The sequence below is a fragment of the Hemicordylus capensis genome, chromosome 4, assembly GCF_027244095.1.
Source record: "Hemicordylus capensis ecotype Gifberg chromosome 4, rHemCap1.1.pri, whole genome shotgun sequence".
NCBI classification, from domain to species: Eukaryota; Metazoa; Chordata; class Lepidosauria; order Squamata; family Cordylidae; genus Hemicordylus; species Hemicordylus capensis.
In genome coordinates, this window is record NC_069660.1 from 214,291,456 (window position 1) to 214,302,669 (window position 11,214).

General features: G+C 43.1%; 1 protein-coding gene across 8 annotated transcripts in view; it reads right to left on the reverse strand.

Annotated features, from left to right (window-relative positions):
• CAP2 (cyclase associated actin cytoskeleton regulatory protein 2) overlaps window positions 1–8,973 on the reverse strand; it is a 105,855-nt gene extending 96,882 nt beyond the window's left edge. For 3 of the 8 annotated variants that reach the window (XM_053246693.1, XM_053246692.1, XM_053246688.1), the window contains exon 1: window positions 5,694–5,827. The gene's annotated coding sequence lies outside the window, so the exon portion shown is untranslated. The other 5 variants (XM_053246690.1, XM_053246695.1, XM_053246694.1 and 2 more) reach the window with 5 other exon arrangements.
• Between the last annotated feature and the right edge of the window lie 2,241 nt (window positions 8,974–11,214).

Sequence of the window (11,214 nt, forward strand, 5' to 3'; positions counted from 1 at the left end):
TAGGTGAGGCCAGCCCTGCTTCTACCCCTTGGTCGGGAAAGGGAGGGTTTATAGGAACTGGAAGCTGGACAGACTGTGTGAGTTTAATTAATTAAGTCTATGCTTGAGGACAGTTGAGCCATGGAATACTGAAAGTGGGAAGCAGTGGGGTGGGGTGGGGGAAGGAGAAATGGAGAGAAAACATATAGGAGCATGTAGTAAACCATTGGCGATGGTGGTGAAATGTGTGCCATGAAATTAAAAAACGACGACACTCTCTCTCTCTTCTATGCTATATCTATATAGCAATAAAGTCCTCAGTGTCACGGCTGGCAGCCAGCCCCATTTCTGAGCTATTCAGCACTATATAGTGGGGGATCCCTTTAAGGGGCAGGGAAGGTGCTGCCTGCCAGCCCCCTCCCCCTCCCACCACTGACACTCTTCCTAAAAGCAGACTTTAGGAGCTACAGCATGCCTGCTTGCAGCCGGGATCAGAATCACCACACAAATGGCCGGTGTGCATGCGCACGTCACGCACATGCACCTTGGCCATCTGCATGGCAATGCTGATACCGGCTGCAAGCAGACATGCTGCAGCCCTGTGCACCCACTCTTTGGAAGAGCCCCGGCAAGGGAGAAGCGGTACGGTGAGGGCTGGTAGGTAGGCAGCGCCTTCCCTGCCCCTTAAAGCCCTTAGACTTAGACTGCCCCTTAGACCCCTGCTAACTTGGCAGAGAGGCACCTTTTAATGTGGTGATTCTCTTTATTTAGCAAGCGCAGGAACTGGCCCTATCCACCCTCAGCACAGTACCTCCAGTGACTGTTGTTGGTGTCTATCTTGTGTTTCTTTTTAGATTGTGAGCCCTTTGGGGACAGAGATCCATCTTATTTATTTATTATTTCTCTGTGTAAACCGCCCTGAGCCATTTTTGGAAGGGCGGTATAGAAATCAAATCAAATCAAATCAAATCAAATCAATCAATCAATAAATAAATAAAGTGCCCCCCGCCCCCTCCAAACTGGTTCGAACGCCAGTTGCCAGAACCAGTTCAGTGCTCCTAGAATGGAGCGCTGAATGTTCCTGTGCACATCCCTATTATATATGTTCCTCAACTTTTTTGAAGCCAGGGATCAGCTGGCTACCTTCCTAAACTGATGTGGACTAGCTTGCTAAGCTACCAGGGATCAACACCAGTCTAAAGAATAGTGGATGAGAAACACTACAATATAGAACAGTGAGAGAAGATTTCAGAAGGTGAAAAATTAAAAGGTTCCTCTGTATGCCCCAAGGAGAACTACAGCATGACTCTTTTCCAGGTTGGCTGGGGCCCTGAATAGGAGACCTCTTGTTAGGGGCCAAGGAACGGTATATACTGCAACATTTTGCAGAATACACATGATGTGCATGTAATGACAAAACTACAATTCCCCACTAAATAAAAAACTGAACATCCATACCTCAAGATAAACACAGGCATCATTTATTTCAAAATTATATTCTAAACTTCAATTTCATTTCTACTAAAAAAAATTCAGAAATAAACCAAAATAAAATCAACAAAAACAGTCTGACCTACCCCCGCCCCAGAAACTGTGTAGGGCACCATTGTGAAAATTCTTCTATTATTTTAATATTAGATTTTTTAATTTCATTATTGTTCAATAAATACAGAGAAAAACAGAGAAAATACAGAGAAAATACAGAGAGCCAAGAAAAATAGCATCAGAGAATGAATGTATGAATAAAATTAAAAATAAACAACGTACATATACACACCCTATTCTACATCATCACCAGCAATTAACTTTCACAATAACAGCAAAAAATAAAAATTTAAAAATCCTGAATCTCTATCTTATTTTCTTCTATCCAGCTTGGGGGAGCAAAACGATGGCAAAGAATATTATTAGGAGAATGAAAATTTTGCTATACAAATAAATAAATAAATCTAAAAATATATTTGTATATGTTTAACAGACTGAGCACGTGATTGGAAACAACTGAGCATTTTTATGGTGAAATCTTTTAATCTCATTGTCACATTGAGATCTAACACATAAGAGGCCTTATGTTTGTTAACCATTTTGTATTGAATGTTGTGAAGCCTTTGACATTTAAATTAAATATATTATTTTATATAACAATTTATTATTTCAGATATCAATATCATATATGAAAACATAAATCTCTCATCTTTGAATTAATGCTTTATTAATCATTGTCTAAAGATATTTTCATTATTTTATTTTCTACTGTGGCAACTAGACACCAGCCTTTGTGAGAATGATTGACTTAAAATTACCAAGGCAACCCACATTCCTAGCCCATCCTCCTAATCAGTAATGCTGCTTTATATGCCATAATGCACATATGCCTATCTTTTGTCTTGTTTTGTTTTTTCTTTGCAGCCAATGAAGCGTAACATTTTAAGTACTTCCTCCACCAATGGTCATACAGCGTTTAGAGTACCCTTTCTGCCATCACTAGCACAGGCCTTTTAATGTAATTAAACATCCTAAAGTAACCCATTTAATTACATGCCTGCAGTCCAATTACTGGAGGCAAGCAAATCGCCTTACCAAATGTATAGCAATATACCTTAAATCAAAGCCAGTAAAGTTAAGCAACCAGATAAAAAACAATCACCTGTAAATCTATCATATCTTCCATGTTATTAAGAATAAGTGATAAATTTGCAATGCTGCTTCAAAAACTCATGGGAAAGTGTTCTACTAACTACTATTTTAACAGATATAATTATTTCATATCATATACTGTATGGAAAAACTAGCTAATGACTCTTGTTTGAAAAACATCAATGCAAAATCTGCTCCAAATTCCAGAACTTAACATGGCTTTTACAACCATTGAGTCACCTTTCCCATATAAATACAGTAACAAATAATACAATTTAATATCATACAATAGTTATGTTCAAAACTGTGGTTTTCTTCAGCAACTGCCATATAACCACTTATCCCAGCTCCTATAGACTGCACTTTCTTTTTGAACAGAAACATCCTAGAGCCTTCTGTTCAAATACAGCAACTTCTACACTTTTAGGTAGGGATTATGGAATATATAGCATTTTGCTCAGCATGAAGTAGATACAAATGACAAACCAGAGGGAGAAAAGCCATAGTTAAATCACAAACTGTGTGCATACAGAAGTGGCACTCAAATTAATTATCTCAGGATAACTAACTGTGTAAATAAAGCCATAAATGACTTGCCAATGGCCATGAACCAAGTGAGCTATAAATCAAGGAAGGAAAATACAGCCTCCTGTTTCCAGAGTTCCGTCCTTCTCCACCCATGTAGATTATTCAGCCTCTCCAAGGTGGACTGCTGAGGCAAGCTATGTGACCAAAATATCACCCCTCTCCACATTATTTGGCTACCATATCTGTCTTACATCATCAAAGTGTGTCCACAGATGGTGGCTACAGAGAAAGGTCCAATGATGAGCCTGATGAGAAAAAATGAACATTCCAGTGAGCAGTACTGGAAATCATTTTGTCTGTCAAGCTTCCCAGTTAATTCAGGCCTTCACACCTCATCCCATTTGGAATTAATCCATTCCTCCAGTTCATAATTATTGTATGAATAAATTATGGCTTCAGTCTGTAATAACTGAAACTTTGCATCTTTTAGTATTCTATATTACAAAAGTTTGACAACACTACAGTTGGCTTCCCAAACACTTGAAATAGTGTTTGGTCCTTTAAGGGTTTTTTGTTTTTGTTTTTGCTGAAGTGAGAACCACAGTCTGCACTAGGTGCCCAAACCAAGTGATGCATTAGCCTTAGTGCAGTAGTGAATAATGCACAACCCCTTTTCATTTTTATTTAATTAAGAGAACATGTTTTATTCATTTGCTTGTGTTGACTACACATCTCTTTCCTCTGAGCAGCACTCAGAAGGAAGAAAAGACTAACCCAAATAAGTATTATGTAGCATTTGACTATAATCATAGCAGATAGCTTTTCATATTAGTCTTTATTTTATTTCTTGCTATAGAAAAAAGTCCTATACAGATTGTGATGTCTAATGATATTATTAAATTATGCATTATGCCACATACATTACTATAGGAAAAGGTCTTCTATTTTTGTTTAGTAGCACATTTAATATCCAACATGTAGTTAAATCTTTATTATAAAGATTAGGGTGAGGGGGAACTAAAGAGAATGACCAACATCCAGACTAAAGAAGTGCTTGTGCAGTGAATCCGCAGCACAGTTTACAAGGGGTGATACTGGTTGATCTTCCCTTCCTTTGGAAGCCCACTGTGATTCCTGAAAACATGTCCCTGGGGACTGCATGACTCTCCGAAGCACATTTTTGGGAGTCAGTGCGCTTCAGAAGGAAGGGAAGCTCAATAAAATTGCCCCTCACCTGTAGTGCATGCTGCATGTTCGCTGCAATAGTACCTCCTTAGTCTGGATGTTGACCAATGAATATTCCTTGGATTAAAAAAAAATCCATAACAGTAAAACACTTTACAATATATAATATTGATATTCTGCAATATCTTATCTCTTTGAAATCATACATAGAACATCTTCCTTAAATAAACAAATAAATAAATAACTTGTCCTTGTTTCACTCTCAAATGGGCTTCTTTCTAAGCTCTGTGTGAGCACAAGCCAAACCACACTGAATCCAATGGCAAGATTCCCATTCATTTTAGTGGCTCTGGATTTCATCTCTTTTTACCATCCATTCATGGCCCTAGGTAATTTACAGCAAATGGAGAGTCCAATGTTGTTCCTAAACAATACTAGACAAATTGAGCCACTCAGTGCCCAAAATATAACAGCACCAGTTGACACAAATCAAAGGAAATAGCCAGGTGGTTTTCTTACAGCGTAAAGCAGACTTTATATACCACAGATTTTGCAATGCTGCTGTAACGCTGTCACCCTACATCATGTTGTGTGTGAAAAGCAAAATCCTAGTGACAGTTCTAATTATAATAGAAATTGGTACTTTTTCCTTCCTAGATGGACAGTTATCACCACCGGGAGAGAGTGAGTGAGTAGGTGGGGTTTATGCACAGGTTATTTTATTAAGCAGAAAGCTTGCAAAATGCTGCAGCATGAAACCAGGTAAAATCCCACAAAACCAAACTACCTTCCAGGTACCGCTGCCAGATCACCTTCTCAGAAATAAGGGGCACTTGGCAGCGTTTGCCCTGGAAACAAGCCACACACCTATGATATTCAAGAGGTGGGATGAGGATGGAACTTAGTCTCTTCGACCAAGGGACAAATGGCAACTCGAGCAGCAACAGCAGGCCACTGCCCCACATGCGTTGGGGAGGGGATGCAGGCGAGATGATGACCCAGATCTCCCTTCTCAAGACCACATTCAACGCAATTGCCTCCCACCCACCCCAGCAGCAGACCTCGCTTTGCTTCTGCACCCACCCACTCTCTCAGGCCTCCCCCCGCCCCCGGCCCCTCTCAAGCCAACTAGAAGGTGCAGCAGCAGGCACTACCGGGCAAGGCCCCTCTCTCTGCACAATTTCCTGTTGCTGCCGCCCCTCACACGCCCAGCAAGCCTCTTCCCCGCATCACCCCCACCCCTTCACGGCCGAAACGGCTCCCCTTATCCTGCCCACGCTTTGGGGGCTAATCCGCCCGCATCCCAGGGTGGATTTGCTTCGCCCATGCCGGCTCCTCCCCGCCACTGGCTGCTCTTAAATTACCTGTGCGGGTGAGCCGTGTTGCCTCTTTCTCCGCTCTGCAACGAAAATCCGTGGCCGCGCGCACTGGCTTCCCCTCCTTCCCCTTGGCTTGCCCTCCCCCTCCTCCTCTCTCCTCCTCCTCCTCCTCCTCAATGTGCGCCGGTGTCACTCACAAAAGCCACGCAGGGAGAGCCAGGCAGCCCAGGCGGTTTCCGGGAGCGCCAAATAAAGACAAGTCCAGAAGGAGCGAGCGAGGGAGACGGTGTGACAGAGATGGAGAAAGGAAGCCAAAGGGGGTGGAGTGTGGAAATGCGGAGAAGGGCGCGCGCGGGGCGGGGAGGGGGGCGGCGGCGGATGCTTTTCAGCAATTTCGGCCCAATGTCTGGAAGAATATGGAGGGGGGAGGGGAACCTTTTATTGCAATACTTGGGAAAAGGCGCTATAGAAGGGGGCTTGGGAACATCAAGACTCAGGAGGCTGATCTGGTAAAACGAGGCCACATTTAGGGATACTAAATGTGGAGGAGGAGAGAAGTTCCTAGCTTGACAACCCATCAGATCTGGACCACTGTTTCTACTTTCAGAGAGCACGTTGGTGCTCTGCTTCTTCCCGGAATACACATTATAATAAATGATCACAAGTGAGGGGCATTACAGAGTTCTTCGTTCTGTTCTATGTACTAGAGAATATTGGAGCCGTCAGATGTGCAGCTAGGTAATTCTGGAGACCTAGTAGGCTTGGGGAGGGACCCTTGCAAAATAAGCATCCTCTTCTCTCCCTATCCCGACCGACCTCCTCCCCCCACTCTCTCTCACACACACTAGCTCCATGGTTTCAAACAGCATTCTTGAGCACACAATTCCCACTGTTTAAAAAACATTCAGAAATTATTAAAAATCAACACATTAACCAATCTGCTTCAGTTTAAATACACAGAATATCCCCCCCACACACACACACACATCTCTGCCCAATTTCAAAGTCCTATACCAAGCCATTCCAGGAGATCTAAAGGGTTGGGCAGAAAAGTAGAGTGACTTGCCCTTTTTTATGAAGGCAAAGGGCAGATTCTGTCCTGGAAGGTTTTGTAATTTTTTTTCATAAGACAAGCCACTTACAGGCCTTTTTTGAAATGTAAAAAAGAATTCAAAAAATTATTAAAAACAAACACAATGACCAATCTGCTTCAAATTAAATATACAGAGCCCTCCCATCCTACCCTGCATCTGTGCCAAATAGTGACACCATCTCAGAAATACACCTGGGGGGTGCGGGGCAGGATTAACCTATACAAATCACATATATTCCCCCACACAACACCTTCTGCATGGCTCCCACGATGAGGCAGGCACAGCACACAAGCAAGCAGTGGTGGAGAGGCAGGGCAGAGGGCTTGCACAAGCCTGGGGTCAGCCAGCACTGTCCCCACTGCTCCTGGGCAGCCTTCCAGTCCACACTGCTGCAGAGATATGAGGCAGGAAGAGTCGTTGGTGCTAGCCCCTCCCACCCACCAAACAGCTGATGGCCAGGTCAGGGAAGCAGAGATAACAGCAGCAGCCTCCCCATGCAGGGAACGAGTCTCCCCATGGCCAGCATCAGGCTGCCAGCATGCTGGGCATTGTGGAGCCCACGCCACTGCCATGTGGAGGAGATTCCCAGCACTGGCTGCTGGCAAGTGCACTGCTGGGGCCCTCCAGGGGAGCAGGGGAGGTGGTCTTGTGCCTGGAAGTCTGGGCCTTATTGCGCCTCTAGGAACCATCATTTTGGAATCAAGGCACCCCTCTTGTTCTGAGAAATAGGCTGGTGTCAGATCAGGAGCATCCTTTCAAAATGAATGATATGACTCAAATAAGAAATACTATCAGGAACCCTAAGCTTGGGTGGAATCACTGACATTCACTGCACAAGGAATCGGCATCACTTTCCTAAATACCTAAACAATCTTTTCCACCAGTGGTCTCTACTTTTGCAGAACTCAAAATAATATGGTAAGTTTTAAAATAAGACACATGTAAATATTTAAAGAAAAGGAATAAAGAGCACAGTGATCGTGCAGGATAAAAGCCTCATTTCAATTTAAGATTAAGTTTATTTATGTATAGACCTTGATATTGATAACAAATTGTCAATGACTGACATTTTGACTAAATTACTCAATAGTACCAGTCAGGAATAACTCTAAAAAACTACTAAATTCAATAGGACTTCCTCGAGTGAATTTAATCAAGATGTCAGCCAATGTCTATGCACAACACCCTTTTTAACTAAAACTGGTTTTAAAACAATTTAAAATCAATAGTATAATATTCTGAGTATTATACTCAGTATTCTTTATTATACTGAGTATTATACTCAGTATTCTACTCAGGCTTTGAGAAATATAGAACATGCTTATAGTGAAGGCAGGGTCCTCCTTATAGTGGGGACACACAAAAATGGGAAAGACTCAAATAAATCACTGTATGTACTAAATTACAGCTTGGCATTCTGTCATAGCGCAGGTAGACCTTCGTTTCCATTCCCTAGAAAACTGCACCTTTGCCAGCTAGACTGTGTGTTTACAATATCAGTTCCAAAACCATGGGAGGAAGAGGAAGAATTATAGTACAGTTCTAAATATGTAGTGATGTGGCACAAAATTTCCTAGTATTCAGAGTTTTCAGAGCAAACACTAAATGAAAAGCAGTGCAGATTTATGTTAAGGCAGACACGGCCTTGTTTGGCAGGGGCACTCAGAACAGGGCCTCCAAAGAAGACCTTAAGGTCCGAATCAGGACATATGGGGTAAGGTGCTCTCTTAGGTAGCCTGGTCCTTTAAAGGTTAGGACTTTAAAGGCTTAAACTAGCACTTTGAATTGGACCCAGAAATGGACTGGGATCCAGTGCAGCTGACAAAGCAGTGGCATAATGTGATCAAACTGCCCAATCCCAATTAATAATCTTGCAATCCTATTTTGTACCAACTGCAGTTTCTGGGCCATTTTCAGAGGCAGCCCCACATACAGCAGATTGCAGTAATCTACGCGAGAGGTTACCAGAGCATGACTAACTATGGCCAAGCTATCTCTAACCCGGTATGGTCGCAGTTGGCATATCCGCCAAAACTGATAAAAGGCACTCTGAGCCACAGAAGCCACTTGAGCCTCTAGCAACAATGCTGTTGTTGTAGATGAGCACCCCCAGATTGTGAACATGGTCCTTCAGGGGCAGTGAAACCCCGTCTAGAACACAATGAACATCATTCACTGACCAGCAGTACTTTTGCCTGGATTGAGTCTCAGTTTGTTCACCCTCATCCACTAGGGCATCCAGGCACTGATTCAGGACAGTCACTGCCTCACTTGCATCTGATGAAAAAGAGAGATACAAATGAGTATCATCTGCATACTGATGACACCTCAGGCCAAATCTCCAGATGACCTCTCCTAGTAGATTCATGTAGATGTTATAGGGGAAATAACTGAAACCTGCAGAACCCCAAAAGACAACTATGCTTGTGATGGTGGGGGACTTCAATGTTCACTTCGGGACCAATTTGTTTGGGGAGGCTCAGGAGTTCATAGCAGCCATGACAACTATGGGCCTATCCCAAGCGGTCTCAGGACCAACTTTCATTGCGAGTCACATGCTTGATCTCATCTTTTACTCTGCTCAGGGTAGTGTACTGTGGGTGGGGAAGCCTGTGATTTCCCTGTTATTATTTATTTATTTGTTTGTTTGTTTATTACATGTATAAACCACCCCATCCAAAGGCTCTGGGAGGTGTACAACAAATTTAAAAAGACATAAAAACACACACCATTTAAGACACAGTGCTAAAAGCAATAGAAAAACAATTCAAAAACCATTAAAAGCATTTAAAACCAATTAAAATACTTTAAAAAACAATTTCAAAACCTTGGAAGGCCAGACCAAACAAATAAGTTTTTAGGGCTCTTTTAAAGGCCGACAGCGAGACTAAACTGTGGATATCTGCCAAGAGTGCATTCCATAGACCAGGAGCAGCTACAGAAAAGGCCCGGTTCTGAGTCACCACCAGACAATGTGCAATGGGGAACATACAGAAGAAGGTGCTCTCTAAGGTAGCCCAGACCCAAGCCGTTCAGAGCTTTAAAGGTAATAACCAGCACTTTGTATTTTGCCCAGAAACATATCAGCAGCCAGTGCAACTGTTTTAAAACAGGCATAATATGGTCTCTTTGGGTTACCCCAGAGACCATCTGGCTCCCGCATTTTGAACTAACTGAAGTTTCCGAACTATGTACAAAGGCAGCCCCACATAGAGTACATTGCAATAGGCAAGCCTGGAAGTTACCGGCTGATGCACCACTGTTTTGATATTGTTCTCTTCAAGAAATGGACACAGCTGTTGAATCAGCCAAAGTGGATAGAAAACACTTCTGGCCATAGCCTCCACCTGAGATAGCAGGGTGAGGCCTGGATCCAAGAGTACTCCCAAGCTGCATTCCTTTTCCTTCTGGGGGAGTATAACCCCATCCAGCACAGGAAGATCTAACTCATCCCTCAAATTCCGATCCCCCACAATGAGCACCTCCGATTGCTTGGATTCAGCTTCAATTTGTTATTCCTCATCCAGCCCATTACTGCCCGTAGGCAGGAATTTAGGGAGTCAATGCCATTTCCTGATGATGATGATGATGAGGAGGAGGAGGAGGAGGAGGAGGAGGAGGAGAAATAGATTTGTGTGTCATTAGCATACTAATAACACCCTGCATCAAATCTCTTGATGACCTCACTCAGCAGTTTCATGTAAATGTTAAAAAGCATTAGTGACAGAATAGAGTTCAGAGGGACTCCATATAATAGCTCCTGTTTTGAAGAGGAACTGTCACCAAGCTCCACCATCTGGAATATGCCTGAGAGATAGGAGCAGAACCGCTGAAAAGCAGTGCTTCCTATCCCCAACTTGCCCAGGCGATCCAGAAGGATACCATGGTTGATGGTATTGAACGCTGCTGAGAAATCCAAAAGAACCAACAGAGTCACACTCCCTCTGTCGATTCCCTGGAAAAGGTCACCATCAGGCCGACCAAGGCAGACTCAACCCCATAACCCATTCTAAAGCCAGTTTGAAATTGGTCTAGATAATAAGTTTCCTCCAAAACTGCCTGGAACTGGTTAGCCACCGCTCTCTCAGGCACCTTGCCCAACCATGGGAGATTGGAGAATGGCCTATAACTATCCATTACTGAGGGAAGGCTTCTTAAGAAGTGGTCTAATCATTGCCTCCTTCAAACAAGGAGGCATCCTACCCTCCCTCAGTGATGAGTTAATGATATTAACTAGGCTATCTCCAACAATTTCCCTGCTAGATAGAAGCAGCCAAGTAGGGCAAGGATCCAGAGAACAAGTGGTAGGCAGCACTTGCCCCAAGCAGCTTGTCCATGTCAGCAGGCAACACAGATTGAAACTGATCCAATCTAATACTGCAAGAGGGATTGCTGGACACCACCTTAATAGACTCTACAGAAACAGTGGAGTCCAAGTCGGCTCAAATACAAGAGATTTTGTCCGCAAATAA